The 17841-nt window shown below is 39.5% G+C and overlaps 1 long non-coding RNA gene across 2 annotated transcripts in view; it reads left to right on the forward strand.

Moving 5' to 3' along the window:
- LOC129035760 (uncharacterized) overlaps window positions 1-17841 on the forward strand; it is a 365251-nt gene that overhangs the window by 29075 nt on the left and 318335 nt on the right. The window contains exon 1 of one of the 2 annotated variants that reach the window (XR_008502325.1): window positions 2959-3299. The exons of the other annotated variant lie outside the window; for it this stretch is intronic. This is a non-coding gene — a long non-coding RNA (uncharacterized LOC129035760). Of the gene's footprint in view, window positions 1-2958; window positions 3300-17841 lie in introns of those variants that run through there. 2 annotated transcript variants of the gene reach the window in all.

The following is a 17841-nucleotide window of genomic DNA, read 5'->3' on the forward strand; positions in this document are numbered from 1 at the left end:
AGATTCAAGTTTCTTTTTTGCATTGGATATCCAGTTGCTCCCCCATTGTTTTTGAAAAGACTATCCTTTCTCTATTAGAGTTTCTTTGCATCCTTGTGGAAAACATTTGCTCATGTATGTGTGGGGGTCTCTTTCTTTCTTTCCTTTCTTTTTTTTTTTTTTTTGAGACAGAGTCTCTCCCTGTCGCCCAGGCTGGAGTGCAGTGGCACAATCTTGGCTCACTCCAGCCTCCACCTCCCAGGTTCAAGTGATTCTCCTGCCTCAGCCTCCTGAGTAGCTGAGATTACAGGCACATGTCACCATGCCTGGCTAATTTTTCTTTTTTTGTATTTTTAGTAAAGATGGGGTTTCACCATTGGCCAGGCTGGTCTTGAACTCCTGACCTCAGATGATCCTCCCACCTCGGCCTCCCAAAGTGCCAGGATTACAGGCATGAGACACCATGCCCGGCCAGGTCTATTTCTTCATTGATCTACTGGTGTATGTTACAAGTACTACATTTACTTGATTACTTATAAGAAGTCTTGAATGAAATAGTGTTAACCCCCCAACTTGTTTGTTATTTTTTAAAATTGCTATTGTTTCTTGCCACTGAGCTAAAAAATAGTTGCTGTTGACTATTTTAGGTTCTTTGCATTTTCATATGTGTTTTGTCAATTTCTACAAAAGTCCTCCTGGGATTTTGATTGGAATTTGCTGGACTCTGTAGAATAATTTGGGAAGAAATGACATCTTTAAAATATTGAGTAATATTTTATATATTACTGGCTAATTAATATATCTATTTTGTTTTTTCTTTATTTTTTCTCAACGTTTTAAGATTTCTGTTTATAGGTTTTCCACATCTTTTATGTACGTTATCCCTATTTTATGTATTTTTATGTTATCATTAGTGACATTTAAAACATTCAATTTCCAATAACTTGTTGCTAGTATATAAATTCAGTTGATTTTATATGCCAATCTTGTATCCCAAAATCTTGCTAAGCTTACTTATTAGTACAAGTAGCTTTTATTCTTGATTCCATCACATTTCTATACAAATGATCATATTGTCTGTGAATAAAGACAGTTTTATTTCTTCTTTTCTGATTTCTGTGCTTATTTATTTTTCTTTTCTTTCTTTATTGTACTAGCTGAAACTTCCAGGACAAAGTTGAATAGAAGTGGTGAGAGTAGAGATTCTTGTTTTGTTCTGGTCTTTTATCTTTCAGTATAATACATTTTCATAGGTGCTTTTTTTCGGTTGAGAAAATTCTCTTCAGTTTCTTTTTCACTGAGTCATTTTATGAGGAATGGGTGTTGGATTTTGCCAAATGGTTTGTTGTGCCTATTTTATATGCCTGTTACGTACACGTTGAAGAATTTCTTTTCTTTTCTTTTTTTTTTTTTTGAGATGGAGTCTCGCTCTGTCACCCAGGCTGGAGTGCAGTGGCATGATCTCGGCTCTTGGCACACTGCACCTCCTGGGTTCATGCCATTCTCCTGCCTCAGCCTCCTGAATAGCTGGGACTACAGGCGCCCACCACCATGCCCGGCTAATTTTTTGTATTTTTAGTAGAGACAGGGTTTCACTGTGTTAGCCAGGATGGTCTCGAACTCCTGACCTCATGATCCGCCCGTCTCAGCCTCCCAAAGTGCTGGGATTACAGGCGTGAGCCACCGCGCCCGGCCCTGAAGAATTTCTTTTAGCATTTCTTGTGTAGGTCTCCTGGAAAAAAAATCTGATTTGGGGAGAAGGGTATGAAAATGTCTTTATTTTTCATTTTTGTAGGATATAGGACTATGCTACAATTTTATGTAGACTCTATTTAGAATCCTATACAGAATTCCAGACTAACATGTTTTACTTTCAGCTCTTTAAAGATGTCATTCCATTGTTTTGGCCTTCATTGTTTCTGAAGAGAAATCAGACATAATTTTTATCATTGTTTTCTTCTGTGTAATGTTTCTTTTTTCTCTGACTGCTTTTAAGATTTTTGTGTCATCTTTGGCTATCAACAGAGTGAGTATGGTGTGCCTAGTTCTGTTTTTGTGTTTATCCTCTTTTGGGGTTACTATGATTCTTGATGCTGAGGTTTGATATTTCTAATCAATTCTGAGAAATTCTCGGCCATTATGTTTTCAAGGATTTCTTCTGACTCATTTTCTATCTCTCACAGATGCAATTACATATTTACTAGGCTACTTAATATTGTCCTAGGGATCATAGACTCAACTTTTTCACTCATTCCCCCTTTTATTTATTTATTTATTTTTGGATAATTGACCTGTCCTCAGGTTTACTGCTGCTTTTTGCTGCTGCTAATAGGCTACTGTTGTGTTTTATGGCCTGTTAGACTCCTAATATGTATTCTCTTTTGATGACAGTGTATTTTAAAAACAAATTTTGACATTTCAGTTTGGTTTCTTTTCATACTTTTCATTACTCTGCTGAAATTCTGTATATATTCATGCATGCTCTCCACCTTTTCCACTGAATTATTTGACATATTTATCATAGTTATGCTAAAGTTACCCCCTGATAAATCTAAGGTCTGTACTTTGTAGAGTCTCAGCCTGTTGACTGTTTTCTCATTTGATTATTGCTCACATTTTTTCTCTTTGTGTGTCTCAAAATTTTTTACTGTATGTTGGACATTGTGAGAAAAATAGTACAGATTGAGAAAATTAATATTTATTTACCCTAGAAAAGTGCATACTTTTTTTTTGTTAGACCTTTTCTTGGGAAAGTTGAGGAAATCTGTTGTATGTTTGAGGTATGTGGGATTATTTCAGCCTTTGTTGGATTAGTTTACCACTGACTTCAAATGTTTTGAAAACAGAATAAGGTCTTTTCTATCACTAGGGCTTGTGATCTGAGCACTGGCAAGATTTCAGAGATCTCTGTGTGCTCCCGGACTGTTTTGGTTGCTAGGGAGTTCTTTTTCCTTTCCTGTTTCTGACTTTATTAATCTCAGGAGGTCTCTCTTCTTTTTGCTCTGCTGCTTCAAGTCTTTAGCATCCAGTGCCTTGTACTTAACGAAAGTTTACAACACTCTGAGGAACTGTTCTCAGTTCTTCTGCCTTATTTCTGGCCTCTGTTGCGACTGTTTTGACCTAGTGAAGGCCTAGACTTTCTCAGACAGATTTCTTTTAACTCTTCTGTCCTGACTCCAGCCTTCACTGGGATGCTGCCTTGCACTTAGGGAAGGTTCACATGCCTCAAGGATCTCTCTCTCAGATTTCTTGACTTTCCCTCAGTCTTCAGTATAGTCCTCTTCTGTGCCTGATGAAGACCTGTGGTAAAGTGCTGGCAGGTGAGTACAGCTTGATGGTGTGGGTGGGTTCCTTGGGACTCCAGCATGTCAAGCCAGTTCACACACAGGTCTTAATAGTTGTCTAAGATTCATGTAGTTTCTCATTTTCTTTTCTGTAGTAGATTCTGTTTCCTGCTGCACCACCAGGGATGAAAAATTCACTGGTCTCCTCTTTTATAGAACAGGATCATAACTATACAGATTTTAGTTAAGTTAGCTTTATTAGTATTCTCAGCTTTTTTAATGGAATAAAAAGCAATGATATTATGGATTATCTGACTTTTCCTTTAGTATTAGGTTTGCCCAATCATCTCCATGATTTCTAAATTCCAAACTTCTTGAATAAATAAAATTTAAAAGAAAACACTGTACTAAAGTCAAAAGAAGGATTTTAAGGCATAGTTCTACTTTTTACTGTCCATGTATCCTTGGATAAACTGCTTCTCTGAAATTGTATTGCTTGCTTTTTCAGCTTGTTGAGTCTTTCATAAATTTAAGGGTTGGAATATGTCTCTCAGACAGAAATTGATAGAGCCTTGCAAGTCTTCAGATGTATTCAAGTTTGGTAAACACTGGGTTAGGCCATGGATAAAAGATTGGTTTTTGTGTGTTCATAAGAAAACCTGGATAGGAAGCTCTTCTTCTTACAGAAAGCCTAGATTGAGAAGTAAAGCTGGGACTATTAGTCCGTGTTCTGCATTGAAATAATGGTAGCCATGCCTAGATTGATTTAAGATACCTGTCTTAACACAGGTAATAGTCACATCAAGGGAAAGAGCAACAGGCAGAACTCTTGGCTTTGTGTAAGAGCCCAAGGAAAGGGCCTGAGAGAGTATACACTGTATCAAAATGTAGTGTTAATGTGAGGTGTTGGGAAAAAGGTCTTGGGTGTGTGTGTGTCTGCATAATATATGTGTGGAAAACTCTCAGTGCTGGTCCTTTGAGATATGTCTGTGAAAACTCTTTCAATTAACAAAAATAACCAACATTAATTGAATACTTTTTATGTGCCAGTCACTGTTCCAAGTTCTCTACAAAAGGTAATTCTTTAGTCCTTATAGTAATACTGTGGTGGTGCTGATACTATTTTTATATTCATTTTTCAGAGAGGAAGCTAAATCACGTAAAAGTTAAGAAACAGCTCAGCGTTTCACAGCTAGTAAGTAACAGAGATGGGCTTGAGACCCAGATTGGCAGGATCCAGGTCTTGTGCTGGTAACGACTCTGCTATGGTGCCTCCCTTGAAAGCATCTTAGTGCTTTCATTGTTGTTTTTGTTATTGTTATTCTTACTATTATTTTGTACCCCCTTGGTGGATAGTGGCTGTGAATTTGTAGTTGTGTTTCTTCTGGAGCTGAAGCTCCTGCCTCCTCTATTGTTAGCTAGAGTTTTTGTTACCTTTGAAATAATTGCTGAATCAACAAAACATCTGTTACATTGCTGCTGCTGGAATGGCTATCTTTTAGAATTAGCACTCTTCTTTCTGAATCTGATGCCACAGTATTTTGAACTTAAGGTATTTGGATGTGTCAGTAAAGGGGCTGTGGTAGCTGTGGTGACAGCCGCTCCAATGATGGTGACCGTAGAGAATGTGGCAGAGCTGTGAATGAGATGAAGAGATTTAGTGATGGCAGAGGAAACTGGGATTTCACAACTTTCTTCTCCCAAAAACTATTTGAAAGCAGATATGAGGAGTGGGAAATACACAAACAATTCCAGCCTTTGTGTACCTTACAGCATAATGAGTGATGCTCACAGCTGATAAATAATAATAGCAAATACCTGTATAGAACTTACTATGTACTGGACACTTTCCCAAATATTTTACATGCGTTATCTCACATGTTCCACTCAATAATCCCAGAAGATGGAACTCTGATCTCTAGTTTGCAGTTGAGGAAACTGAGGCAAAGCAAGGTTGAAGAGCTTGCTCAAGATCCTACAACCAGTAGGTGACAGAACTGATATTTGAACCTAGGAAGATTGGCTTGAGAATCTGACACTTAAACACTGTCCTATTCTGCTAACAAATAATGAGTCAGTTGGCAACTGTGGTAAGAGCTACAGAGACAATGAGAAGATGAGGGGGATTGAGCTGAGTCTAGAGGGTTTGGGAAGACTTGCCTGATGAAGTGATGAGGAGTGATGAAAAAGTCAGCCAGGTGAAGGGGCTTGTGTATATGTGCATGTGTGTGCCTGTGTTCCTCTGCCCATGCATGTGACATGGTCAGGGAGACACATTTTTAGGACTTGTGTAACACATCTCTGTAAATAGTCTCAAAATAAAATATCAATTTGTGATTCTTGTAATGGAAATTTACTTCATACACAACTTTCAGGCACTGTTTTGTAGCATAATTCAAAGTGATGCTCTCTTTGTATACAGCTTTAAGACAATGTTTGAGCACATATCTCTGTGTGTCTGTGTCCTGCTTTATGGGCAGTAAGAAGCTTGGGAATCCTGGAAAGCTGAGTTCACATTCCAGCTTTTTAGCACTGGTCATTGCTCAGTTATTTGGGGTTGTGTTCTCTGTTTGTTGATTAATAGAAAATGCATTCAAAGTGCATAAAATAGAAAAATTACCCCCAATCAGTGCAAACGTCCACATATCTGAAGGCTTCTATTGCAGGTGCCTGGTAATCATCAGAACACCTCTAGTGAGACCACCAGGTTATTTCTGGGCTCCATCCCAGAGTCAATGGTCCCTCAGAAAGGAAGCTTTTATTTACTATAAGCAAAACCAAATAGAATTAGGAGGGCCATGGATTCAAGAACTCTAAAGACAGGGTTGAGAAATTAAGTGAGAAGGAGGAGACAGAGGAAGATCTAAGCATTGAGATTACTCCTCTGCCCAACTTAGTTGTGTTCTAACATTTTTAAAAAAGAGATTAACTGGGAAGAAAATAGAAATTAGACTATTTATTAGCAAGCCTTTAGCAGTTTCTCATCAAGTGACACATTTGGCATTTAGTGTTCCTAATGAGTTGCACTAGGGTTATTTTTACACTTTTGGGCATCTGTGGAGTGGTAAATGTGTTCCTAAATATTAGATATAATTACAATAAAATATGTTTATATAAATTTACTTGGTACCAGATTCAGACTAGTTTTGTTTTAATCAGGCTTTAGAATTACACATGACTTTCATCTCTCTTCACCTTTATCCTCGTTAATCAAGAGCTGACTATATCAGGTGTCTGCACTTGAGTGGACACACTGGATCTCTTTGTATTTTGGTTTTCGAATGATTTTAATCCTTTTTTTCTTTCTTCCCTCCTTTCCTTCCTTCCCTTTTTACTTACTGCCTTCCTTTCTTCCTTCCTGGCAGTGGAGCAGAAGATAAGGAAACCAAGTCTCAGGTTTGCTACTCAGAGGCTAGTGAGCTTGACTTGATCTTTCTCCTCCATAGTTTTCTTGCTGGTAAAATGAAAGAATTCATTAAATAGATCCCCTAAGAGCCCTGCAAGTTATAAAAGTCCACATTTTCATTTTTTTGATTCTTGAGTTATACATGAAAATATTTGACAGTACTTTCAGTTAAACAGTTTCAGTTTTTGCCTGTTTAAAAGAAGGTTGTCGGCCTAGCTCTCCACCCCTCTAAACCTGGGAAAGGATTCCCACAAATACAGCTTCACCAAATTTATAGGCTCCCAGCTGAGTTAGCAGAAACCAGGCAGCTGAGTGGATAAGCTTCTATTAGCACAATGGTGTTTGGTTATGTAGCTGAATGGATGAGCTTCTATTAGCACAATGGTGTTTGGTTATGCAGCTGAGTGGATGAGCTTCTATTAGCACAATGGTGTTTGGTTATGCAGCTGCAGAACTGGGGAGAAAAGCCTGAGCCAATATTTATGAGGTGCGACTGTGACCTGAACTTTAGAACTAGTTCTCCTGGAGAATGCAGGTAATTATTTTTTATTTCCTTGGAAAAATAAATAGCTATGTAAGGTAGGCTGAAAACTGGCCCCCCAAAGATGTTCATGTTCTAATCTCGGAATCTGCAAATATGTTAATCTACATAACAAAAGGAACTTTGCAGATGTGATAAAGGGTTTGAGATGGGAGGTTATCTTTTATTTTATTTTATTTATTTATTTATTTATTTATTTTTATTATACTTTAAGTTTTAGGGTACGTGTGCACAACGTGCAGGTTAGTTACATATGTATACATGTGCCGTGTTGGTGTGCTGCACCCATTAACTCGTCATTTAAAGTTAGGTATATCTCCAAATGCTATCCCTCACCACTCCTCCCACCACACAACAGGCCCCGGTGTGTGATGTTCCCCTTCCTGTGTCCATGTGTTCTCATTGTTCAATTCCCACCTATGAGTGAGAAGATGCGGTGTTTGGTTTTTTGTCCTTGTGATAGTTTGCTGAGAATGATGGTTTCCAGCTTCATCCATGTCCCTACAAAGGACGTGAACTCATCATTTTTTATGGCTGCATAGTATCCATGGTGTGTATGTGCCACATTTTCTTAATCCAGTCTATCATTGTTGAACATTTGGCTTGGTTCCAAGTCTTTGCTATTGTGAATAGTGCCGCAATAAACATACGTGTGCATGTGTCTTTATAGCAGCATGATTTATAATCCTTTGGGTATATACCCAGTAATGGGATTGCTGGGTCAAATTGTATTTCTAGTTCTAGATCCCTGAGGGATCGCCACACTGACTTCCACAGTGGTTGAACTAGTTTACAGTCCCACCAACAGTGTAAAAGTGTTCCTATTTCTCCACATCGTCTCCAGCACCTGTTGTTTCCTGACTTTTTAATGATTGCCATTCTAACTGGTGTGAGATGGTATCTCATTGCGGTTTTGATTTGCATTTCTCTGATGGCCAGTGATGATGAGCAGTTTTTCATGTGTCTGTTGGCTGCATAAATGTCTTCTTTTGAGAAGTGTCTGTTCGTATCCTTCGCCCACTTTCTGATGGGGTTATTTGTTTTTTTTCTTGTAAATTTGTTTGAGTTCATTGTAGATTCTGGATATTAGCCCTTTGTCAGATGAGTAGATTGCAAAAATTTTCTCCCATTCTGTAGGTTACCTGTTCACTCTGATGGTAGTTTCTTTTGCTGTGCAGAAGCTCTTTAGTTTAATGAGATCCCATTTGTCAAATTTGGCTTTTGTTGCCATTGCTTTTGGTGTTTTAGACATGAAGTCCTTCCCATGCCTATGTCCTGAATGGTATTGCCTAGGTTTTCTTCTAGGGTTTTTATGGTTTTAGGTCTAACATGTAAGTCTTTAATCCATCTTGAATTAATTTTAGTATAAGGTATAAGGAAGGGATCCAGTTTCAGCTTTCTACATATGGCTAGCCAGTTTTCCCAGCACCATTTATTAAATAGGGATTTGTTTCCCCCTTTCTTGTTTTTGTCAGGTTTGTCAAAGATCAGATGGTTGTAGATATGTGGCATTATTTCTGAGGGTTCTGTTCTGTTGCATTGGTCTATATCTCTGTTTTGGTACCAGTACCATGCTGTTTTGGTTACTGTAGCCTTGTAGTATAGTTTGAAGTCAGGTAGTGTGATGCCTCCAGCTTTGTTCTTTTGGCTTAGGATTGACTTGGCAATGCAGGCTCTTTTTTGGTTCCATATGAACTTTAAAGTAGTTTTTTCCAATTCTGTGAAGAAAGTCATTGGTAGCTTGATGGGGATGGCATTGAATCTATAAATTACCTTGGGCAGTATGGCCATTTTCACGATATTGATTCTTCCTACCCATGAGCATGGAATGTTCTTCCATTTGTTTGTATCCTCTTTTATTTCATTGAGTAGTGGTTTGTACTTCTCCTTGAAGAGGTTCTTCAGGTCCTTTGTAAGTTGGATTCCTAGGTATTTTATTCTCTTTGAAGCAATTGTGAATGGGAGTTCACTCATGATTTGGCTCTCTGTTTTTCTGTTATTGGTGTATAAGAATGCTTGTGATTTTTGTACATTGATTTTGTATCCTGAGACTTTGCTGAAGTTGCCTATCAGCTTAAGGAGATTTTGGGCTGAGACAATGTGGTTTTCCAGGTATACAATCATGTCATCTGCAAACAGGAACAATTTGACTTCCTCTTTTCCTAATTATATACCCTTTATTTCCTTCTCCTGCCTAATTGCCCTGGCCAGAACTTCCAACACTATGTTGAATAGGAGTGGTGAGAGACGGCATCCCTGTCTTGTGCCAGTTTTCAAAGGGAATGCTTCCAGTTTTTGCCCATTCAGTATGATATTGGCTGTGGGTTTGTCATAGATAGCTCTTATTATTTTGAGATACGTCCCATCAGTACCTAATTTATGGAGAGTTTTTAGCATGAAAGGTTGTTGAATTTTGTCAAAGGACTTTTCTGCATCTATTGAGATAATCATATGCTTTTTGTCTTTGGTTCTGTTTATATGCTGGATTATGTTTATTGATTTGTATATGTTGAACCAGCCTTGCATCCCAGGGATGAAGCCCACTTGATCATGGTGGATAAGCTTTTTGATGTGCTGCTGGATTCGGTTTGCCAGTATTTTGTTGAGGATTTTTGCATCGATGTTCTTCAGGGATATTGGTCTAAAATTCTCTTTTTTTGTTGTGTCTCTGCCAGGCTTTGGTATCAGGATGATGCTGGCCTCATAAAATGAGTTAGGGAGGATTCCCTCTTTTTCTATTGATTGGAATAGTTTCAGAAGGAATGGTATCAGCTCCTCCTTGTACCTCTGGTAGAATTCGGCTGTGAATCCATCTGGTCCTGGACTTTTTTTGGTTGGTAAGCTATTACTGATTGCCTCAATTTCAGAGCCTGTTATTGGTCTATTCAGAGGTTCAACTTCTTCCTGGTTTAGTCTTGGGAGGGTGTATGTGTCAAGGAATTTATCCATTTCTTCTAGATTTTCTAGTTTATTTGCATAGAGGTGTTTATAGTATTCTCTGATAGTAGTTTGTATTTCTGTGGGATCAGTGGTGATATCCCCTTTATCATTTTTTATTGCGTCTATTTGATTCTTCTCTCTTTTCTTCTTTATTAGTTTTGCTAGCAGTCTATCAATTTTGTTGATCTTTTCAAAAAACCAGCTCCTAGATTCATTGGTTTTTTGAAGTGTTTTTTGTGTCTCTATTTCCTTCAGTTCTGCTCTGATCTTAGTTATTTCTTGCCTTCTGCTAGCTTTTGAATGTGTTTGCTCTTGCTTCTCTAGTTCTTTTAATTGTGTTGTTAGGGTGTCAATATTAGATCTTTCCTGCTTTCTCTTGTGGGCATTTAGTGCTATAAATTTCCCTCTACACACTGCTTTGAATGTGTCCCAGAGATTCTGGTATGTTGTGTCTTTGTTCTCGTTGGTTTCAAAGAACATCTTTATTTCTGCCTTCATTTCGTTATGTATCCAGTAGTCGTTCAGGAGCAGGTTGTTCAGTTTCTATGTAGTTGAGCGGTTTTGAGTGAGTTTCTTAATCCTGAGTTCTAGTTTGTTTGCACTGTGGTCTGAGAGACAGTTTGTTATAATTTCTGTTCTTTTACATTTGCTGAGGAGAGCTTTACTTCCAACTATGTGGTCAATTTTGGAATAAGTGCAGTGTGGTGCTGAGAAGAATGTACATTCTGTTGATTTAGGGTGGAGAGTTCTGTAGATGTCTATTAGGTCTGCTTGGTGCATAGCTGAGTTCAATTCCTGGGTATCCTTGTTAACTTTCTGTCTCGTTGATCTGTCTAATGTTGACAGTGGGGTGTTAAAGTCTCCCATTATTATTGTGTGGGAGTCAGTAAGTCTCTTAGTAGGTCTGTAAGGACTTGCTTTATGAATCTGGGTGCTCCTGTATTGGGTGCATATGTATTTAGGATACTTAGCTCTTCTTGTTGAATTGATCCCTTTACCATTATGTAATGGCCTTGTCTCTTTTGATCTTTGTTGGTTTAAAGTCTGTTTTATCAGAGACTAGGATTGCAACCCCTGCCTTTTTTCGTTTTCCATTTGCTTGGTAGATCTTCCTCCATCCCTTTATTTTGAGCCTGTGTGTGTCTCTGCACATGAGATGGGTTTCCTGAATACAGCACACTGATGGGTCTTGACTCTTTATCCAATTTGCCAGTCTGTGTCTTTTAATTGGAGCATTTAGCCCATTTACATTTAAGGTTAATATTGTTATGTGTGAATTTGATCCTGTCATTATGATGTTAGCTGGTTAGTTTGCTTGTTAGTTGATGCAGTTTCTTCGTAGCCTCAATGATCTTTACAATTTGGCATGTTTTTGCAGTGGCTGGTACCGGTTATTCTTTTCCATGTTTAGTGCTTCCTTCAGGAGCTCTTGTAGGGCAGGCCTGGTGGTGACAAAATCTCTCAGCATTTGCTTGTCTGTAAAGTATTTTATTTCTCCTTCACTTATGAAGCTTAGTTTGGCTGGATATGAAATTCTACGTTGAAAATTCTTTTCTTTAAGAATGTTGAATGTTGGCCCCCAATCTCTTCTGGCTTATAGAGTTTATGCCGAGAGATCCACTGTTAGTCTGATGGGCTTCCCTTTGTGGGTAACCCGACCTTTCTCTCTGGCTGCCCTTAACATTTTTTCCTTCATTTCAGCTTTGGTGATTCTGACAATTATGTGTCTTGGAGTTGCTGTTCTCGAGGAGTATCTCTGTGGTGTTCTCTGTGTTTCCTGAATTTGAATGTTGGCCTACCTTGCTAGATTGGGGAAGTTCTCCTGGATAATATCCTGCAGAGTGTTTTCCAACTTGGTTCCATTCTCCCCATCACTTTCAGGTACACCAATCAGACATAGATTTGGTCTTTTCACGTAGTCCCAGATTTCTTGGAGGCTTTGTTCATTTCTTTTTATTCTTTTTTCTCTAAACTTCTCTCCTCACTTCATTTCATTTATTTGATCTTCCATCACTGATACCCTTTCTTCCAGTTGATCGAATCAGCTACTGAGGCTTGTGCATTCGTCACGTAGTTCTTGTGCCTTGGTTTTCAGCTCCATCAGGTCCTTTAAGGACTTCTCTGCATTGGTTATTCTAGTTAGCCATTCACCTAATTTTTTTTCAAGGTTTTTAACTTTTTTGCCATGGGTTTGAACTTCCTCCTTTAGCTCGTGGTAGTTTGATCATCTGAAGCCTTCTTCTCTCAACTCGTCAAAGTCATTCTCCGTCCAGCTTTGTTCCATTGCTGGTGAGGAGCTGCGTTCCTTTGGAGGAAGAGAGGCACTCTGATTTTTAGAGTTTCCAGTTTTTCTGCTCTGTTTTTTTCCCTATCTTTGTGGTTTTATCTACCTTTGGTCTTTGATGATGGTGACCTACAGATGGGGTTTTGGTGTGCATGTCCTTTCTGTTTGTTAGTTTTCCTTCTAACAGTCAGGACCTTAGCTGCAGGTCTGTTGGAGTTTGCTGGAGGTCCACTCCAGACCCTGTTTGCCTGGGTATCAGCAGCAGAGGCTGCAGAACAGTGGATATTGGTGAACAGCAAATGTTGCTGTCTGATCGTTCCTCTGGAAGTTTTGTCTCAAAGAAGTACCCGGCCGTGTTAGGTGTCAGTCTGCCCCTACTGGGGGGTGCCTCCCAGTTAGGCTACTCGGGGGTCAGGAACCAACTTGAGGAGGCAGTCTGTCTGTTCTTAGATCTCCAGCTGCGTGCTGGGAGAACCACTACTCTCTTCGAAGCTGTCAGACAGGGACATTTAAGTCTGCAGAGCATTCTGCTGCCTTTTGTTTGGCAATGCCATGCCCCCAGAGGTGGAGTCTACATAGGCAGGCAGGCTTCCTTGAGCTGCAGTGGGCTCCACCCAGTTCGAGCTTCCTGGCTGCTTTGTTTACCTACTCAAGCCTTGGCAATGGCAGGTGCCCCTCCCCCAGCTCCACTGCCACCTTGCAGTTTGATCTCAGACTGCTGTGCTAGCAATGAGCGAGGCTCCGTGGGTGTAGGACCCTTTGAGCCAGGCGCGGGATATAATCTCCTGGTGTGTGGTTTGCTAAGACCATTGAAAAAGCACAGTATTAGGGTGGGAGTGACCCGATTTTCCAGGTGCCGTCTGTGACCCCTTTCTTTGACTAGGAAAGGGAATTCCCTGACCCCTTGCGCTTTCCGGGTGAGGCAATGCCTCGCCCTGCTTCAGCTCATGCCCGGTGCACTGCATCCACTCTCCTGCACCCACTTTCCAACACTCCCCAGTGAGATGAACCTGGTACCTCAGTTGGAACTGCAGAAATCACCCGTCTTCTGCATCGCTTACACTGGGAGCTGTAGACTGGAGCTGTTCCTATTCAGCCATCTTGGCTCCACCTCGGGAGGTTATCTTTTATACTAGGGAGACAGGAGAGTCAGAGTAAGCAAATTGTGACAGAAGCATGCTACACTGCTGGCCTTGAAGATGAAGGGTGGGGCCGTGATTCAAGGAGTGTGGGCAGCTTTTAGAAGCTAGAAAAGGTAAGCTCAACTCTCTCCTGGGGCCTCCAGAAGGAACTCCACCTTGCCAACACCTTTATTTTAGCCTGTAAGGCATATTTCAGAGTTTTGAACTACATAATTGTGAGATAATAAGTTTGCATTGTTCTGAGCCACTACATTTGTGGAAATTTGGTATAGCAGTGATAGGAAGCAAATGCACAATGGCTACCAAAGTAAAAACTCTACATTTTGAAACATTTATTATTTCTCCAAATAAGTCTTGATGAACAACTCTAAGGATGGAAGAATAATTTTACTTATTACAACCTGGTAGTTGGAGAAAAGACTTGGTGAGTGGAGGTGATCTAGACCTTCCAACAGGTAAGAAAACTTCAAAATTGCTAGTTCTTGTGACATTCCAGGTCGGCCACAGCAGACAGCTTCATTCAAGGGAGTTACTGAATTATAAAGGTGAAAATTGGTTAGAATTGGCCTATTTCCTTTGGACGTATTCATAAACGATTCCATTTCAGGTCTATTTTTTATTTTTATTTTATTTTATTATTATTATTATTATTATTATACTTTAGGTTTTATGGTACATGTGCACAATGTGCAGGTAAGTTATGTATGTATACATGTGCCATGCTGGTGCGCTGCACCCACTAACTCGTCATCTAGCATTAGGTATATCTCCCAATGCTATCCCTCCCCCCTCCCCCCACCCCACAACAGTCCCCGAAGTGTGATGTTCCCCTTCCTGTGTCCATGTGTTCTCATTGTTCAATTCCCACCTATGAGTGAGAATATGCGGTGTTTGGTTTTTTGTTCTTGCGATAGTTTACTGAGAATGCTGATTTCCAATTTCATCCATGTCCCTACAAAGGACATGAACTCATCATTTTTTATGGCTGCATAGTATTCCATGGTGTATATGTGCCACATTTTCTTAATCCAGTCTATCATTGTTGGACATTTGGGTTGGTTCCAAGTCTTTGCTATTGTGAATAATGCCGCAATAAACATATGTGTGCATGTGTCTTTATAGCAGCAGGAATATGGCCACAATTGCCTGAGGAAGGGGCATGAATAAGATGGTATTGAAAGGAGATATGAAACAATTCTCTCCTGAGTTCAGTAGAGAATTAATCCCACTTTTCTGTAAAATCAATATGATTTGTCTCTGTCAGTAAAGGGATGGCTATTAGCAATAGAGCATTCCTCAGGTGGAACAATAGAGATCAACTGCGCACAAAAAAATGGCAACGGGTGGACATTGGATAGCTTTCAATGGGGCTTTTTCTCTCTAGGTTTCAGTCAAATTTTGCTGTAAGTTAAAAGAGAAACCCTATTATACGTCAGGTTCTAGGGGGTTGTATCCCCACACTGACTACTTACTGGCTGTGGGGCTGCCTCATGGGAAATTGCTTAATTTGGGGTGAGGCAGCTCCCTTCTGTTGAGGGTAATACCCAGGGAGGAACTCAGCTATGAACCAATGACAGCTGGAACATCCAGGCAGCTGGGGAAATGAGTGCCTCAAAGTGAGGAGCTGGGAGGAGCTGGGAGGTGTACTCCGGTGTTCTTACAGACCCCTGGATGCATGTAGATAAAGGCAAAGCAGAGACATGGGATCAGCACCAAATAGAGCTCTTAACTGGATTCCAGAAAGATAGATTTAGAGCTTCTATGCCATTGGCTTTGCGAAAGTTACTTGGTCAATTAATTAATTCCATTGCTCTCTAGGTTTCAGTTGAATGACCCTTTCCATTGCTTCTACATCACGATGATGGTGAAAAACAGAGAATTATAATAGTTGAAAGTCAAAGATAAGCCTTATTCTAAATTTCATTTTTCAACTTTGTTGAAAAACATTTTCACATGCCTTGTTACCTTTACCCTCTTGGAACATTTTCATCTCTACCGTTTTTGGGGTTTACCCGATGGAAATAGTATTAAGGCAAAATAATCATGCAAAGTTGGTGGCAGAAAGGAAAATAAGCACAATTAAAGGACTTGGATTCAGTGAACCATGTGTTTATGGAAACTCTACTGGGTTCAGACCAAATATATATATTCAGCTATTTATTTTAGATGATAGACTATCCAGAGATTAAGTAATCTACTTTTTAAACAAGGGTAGACATCAGGATTGGACTAATGGTACATTTTTAAAAGGCAGGAGTTTTTCTTTGGAAATTCTTTATCCCTACAAGTTGCTCTTAGTTTGTTACTGTTGGTGAAAAAATTATCTTCCTCTATAAGTTAAGCAACATTGTGAGAACTACTGAAGGTAGATTGTAGCTTAATTACATGAAGTTACCAGTCTTTCTATATGTTTTTTTCAGTCCTTGTAACACCAGTTACTAGTCTTCCTTATTTTCCCTGGTGCACTTTTCTACACTTTACAAATATCAGTCCCACTTACTGTATCTTTATTATTAATTCATTTAACTTCTGTCACAAAGAGATCAAGCATTTATTCCTTTTTGAACATTTACTTCCCTACATGCTTAGAAATATTTGACTGACAGCAATGGCTACCTCCCTGGAGCCTGTGTAAACATGAGTTTATGGGCTGCTGTGCAGGCACCTTTGGTGATTTACTTTCTGGTTATTGGGATTTATTTATTTTTTGATGGACTGGTAAATCATGAGGCTGTGGACCTTGCCAGGTTTTCAGGTATCAACTCAGCCCTGCTGGAAAAACTGTGGTTGGCACTGCAACACAGAGAATGACCAATGAGGCATCATATATTTTTAATAGATATATGTTTTAATAAACATTCTCCTCCTAAAGCAATGGATTTTAAAATAGGCTTTTGCCTTGAGCCATGTAGCTACCCAGCTGTGAGTTTTATAAGGCAACAATCTCCACATCATTAGATGTTGTGACTAATATTCCAGCAACTGAAATAATAGCTATTTACATGCACATAAAAAGTTAAAATGACATTTAAGGTGCACTTCCACTCAGAAAAGTATGCTTATGAAAGCAATGCCACAAGTTTCTCCTTCATGTTCCTTTTATTGACTTGTAAAGATCCCTTGCAAAGCAAAAGGTAGCTTAGAAGTCCTGTTTCAGACAGACACCTGGGGACACTCCAAACTTGAGAGCAAGGTAGGATAGCCTCTAACCTCGAATCCCACTGCCCTTTAGGGTTCTAAGCTTCTTGAAGATTTCTGCTGATTTCGTTGGTTCATGTGCTTGTGATCTGTTCCTGCCTTTGCAGAGGCTTCGCTATTTTCACCTCAATTCACTGTTTTGCTCCTTTATTTGTTTCCGCATGAAATTCACTCACATCAAACATTTAGTGAGTTTGTTGTGGATTTTAGTGGCAAGTCACTTTGTGCTCCTCACAGCATTCTGCCATTTCTCTGGTCCCACCTGCTCCTGCTCCCCACCCCCGCTTTATCTTCCTCTCATTGTTAGAAAGACAAACACATTTGTCTTTCCTTGTCATATTCAGAGCATAGCCTAGTCCCCTGAGATCTCATATTCTATTCCAAGTACTTATCAGGGTGTCCCTCACACCCCACAATAAAGAGTCTGGTGCCAATTTTAAGTATAAAATTATTTTCCCATCTCATTATAGGACTGAAGACTTATTTTCTATTCCTACTAAGTATTTTGATCACAGGCATGCACCTGTTATGTGGACATGGGTGGGAAGTTTCTTCTGAACTTTCTCCTGATATTCCTGTCCTCTGGGCAGGTGAAGAAAAGAAGCAAGCAAGGAAGAATAGCATTAATAAGAAGCTCAGGATGGACAACTGTTTTAGAGGGGGAAATGTTGGTATATCAGTTTCCTCTCTCTGGTGCAACATGAGAACGTGCAATCAAGAGAATTCGCCTCTATTCAATCTACCTGGCTCAATCCCAGAACCATACAATCCAACCTCATCTATTTTTTGACCTGTAAATCTCTATTATTCAAAGGACAACTAGGTAGCCACGTTCTTTTTCCCTTGCTGTTTTGGCCCATTACATAAAAACTTTGGCCTTTGGAAATATGGAACAGATTAATTTTCTCTCCTCCCTCCACTTCTCACTTCTCCTAGGTGGTCTGTCCTATTAGAAGAATGAACAGTGTATTTGACTCTGCCTCTGCTGAGTTTTCTTTAAATAAAATATTTGAATATAACTTAAATATCTGGTTAATTTATGATTGTAGTAAAGGTAATTTATTTCC

The sequence above is a fragment of the Pongo pygmaeus genome, chromosome 3 (genome assembly GCF_028885625.2).
Source record: "Pongo pygmaeus isolate AG05252 chromosome 3, NHGRI_mPonPyg2-v2.0_pri, whole genome shotgun sequence".
NCBI classification, from domain to species: Eukaryota; Metazoa; Chordata; class Mammalia; order Primates; family Hominidae; genus Pongo; species Pongo pygmaeus.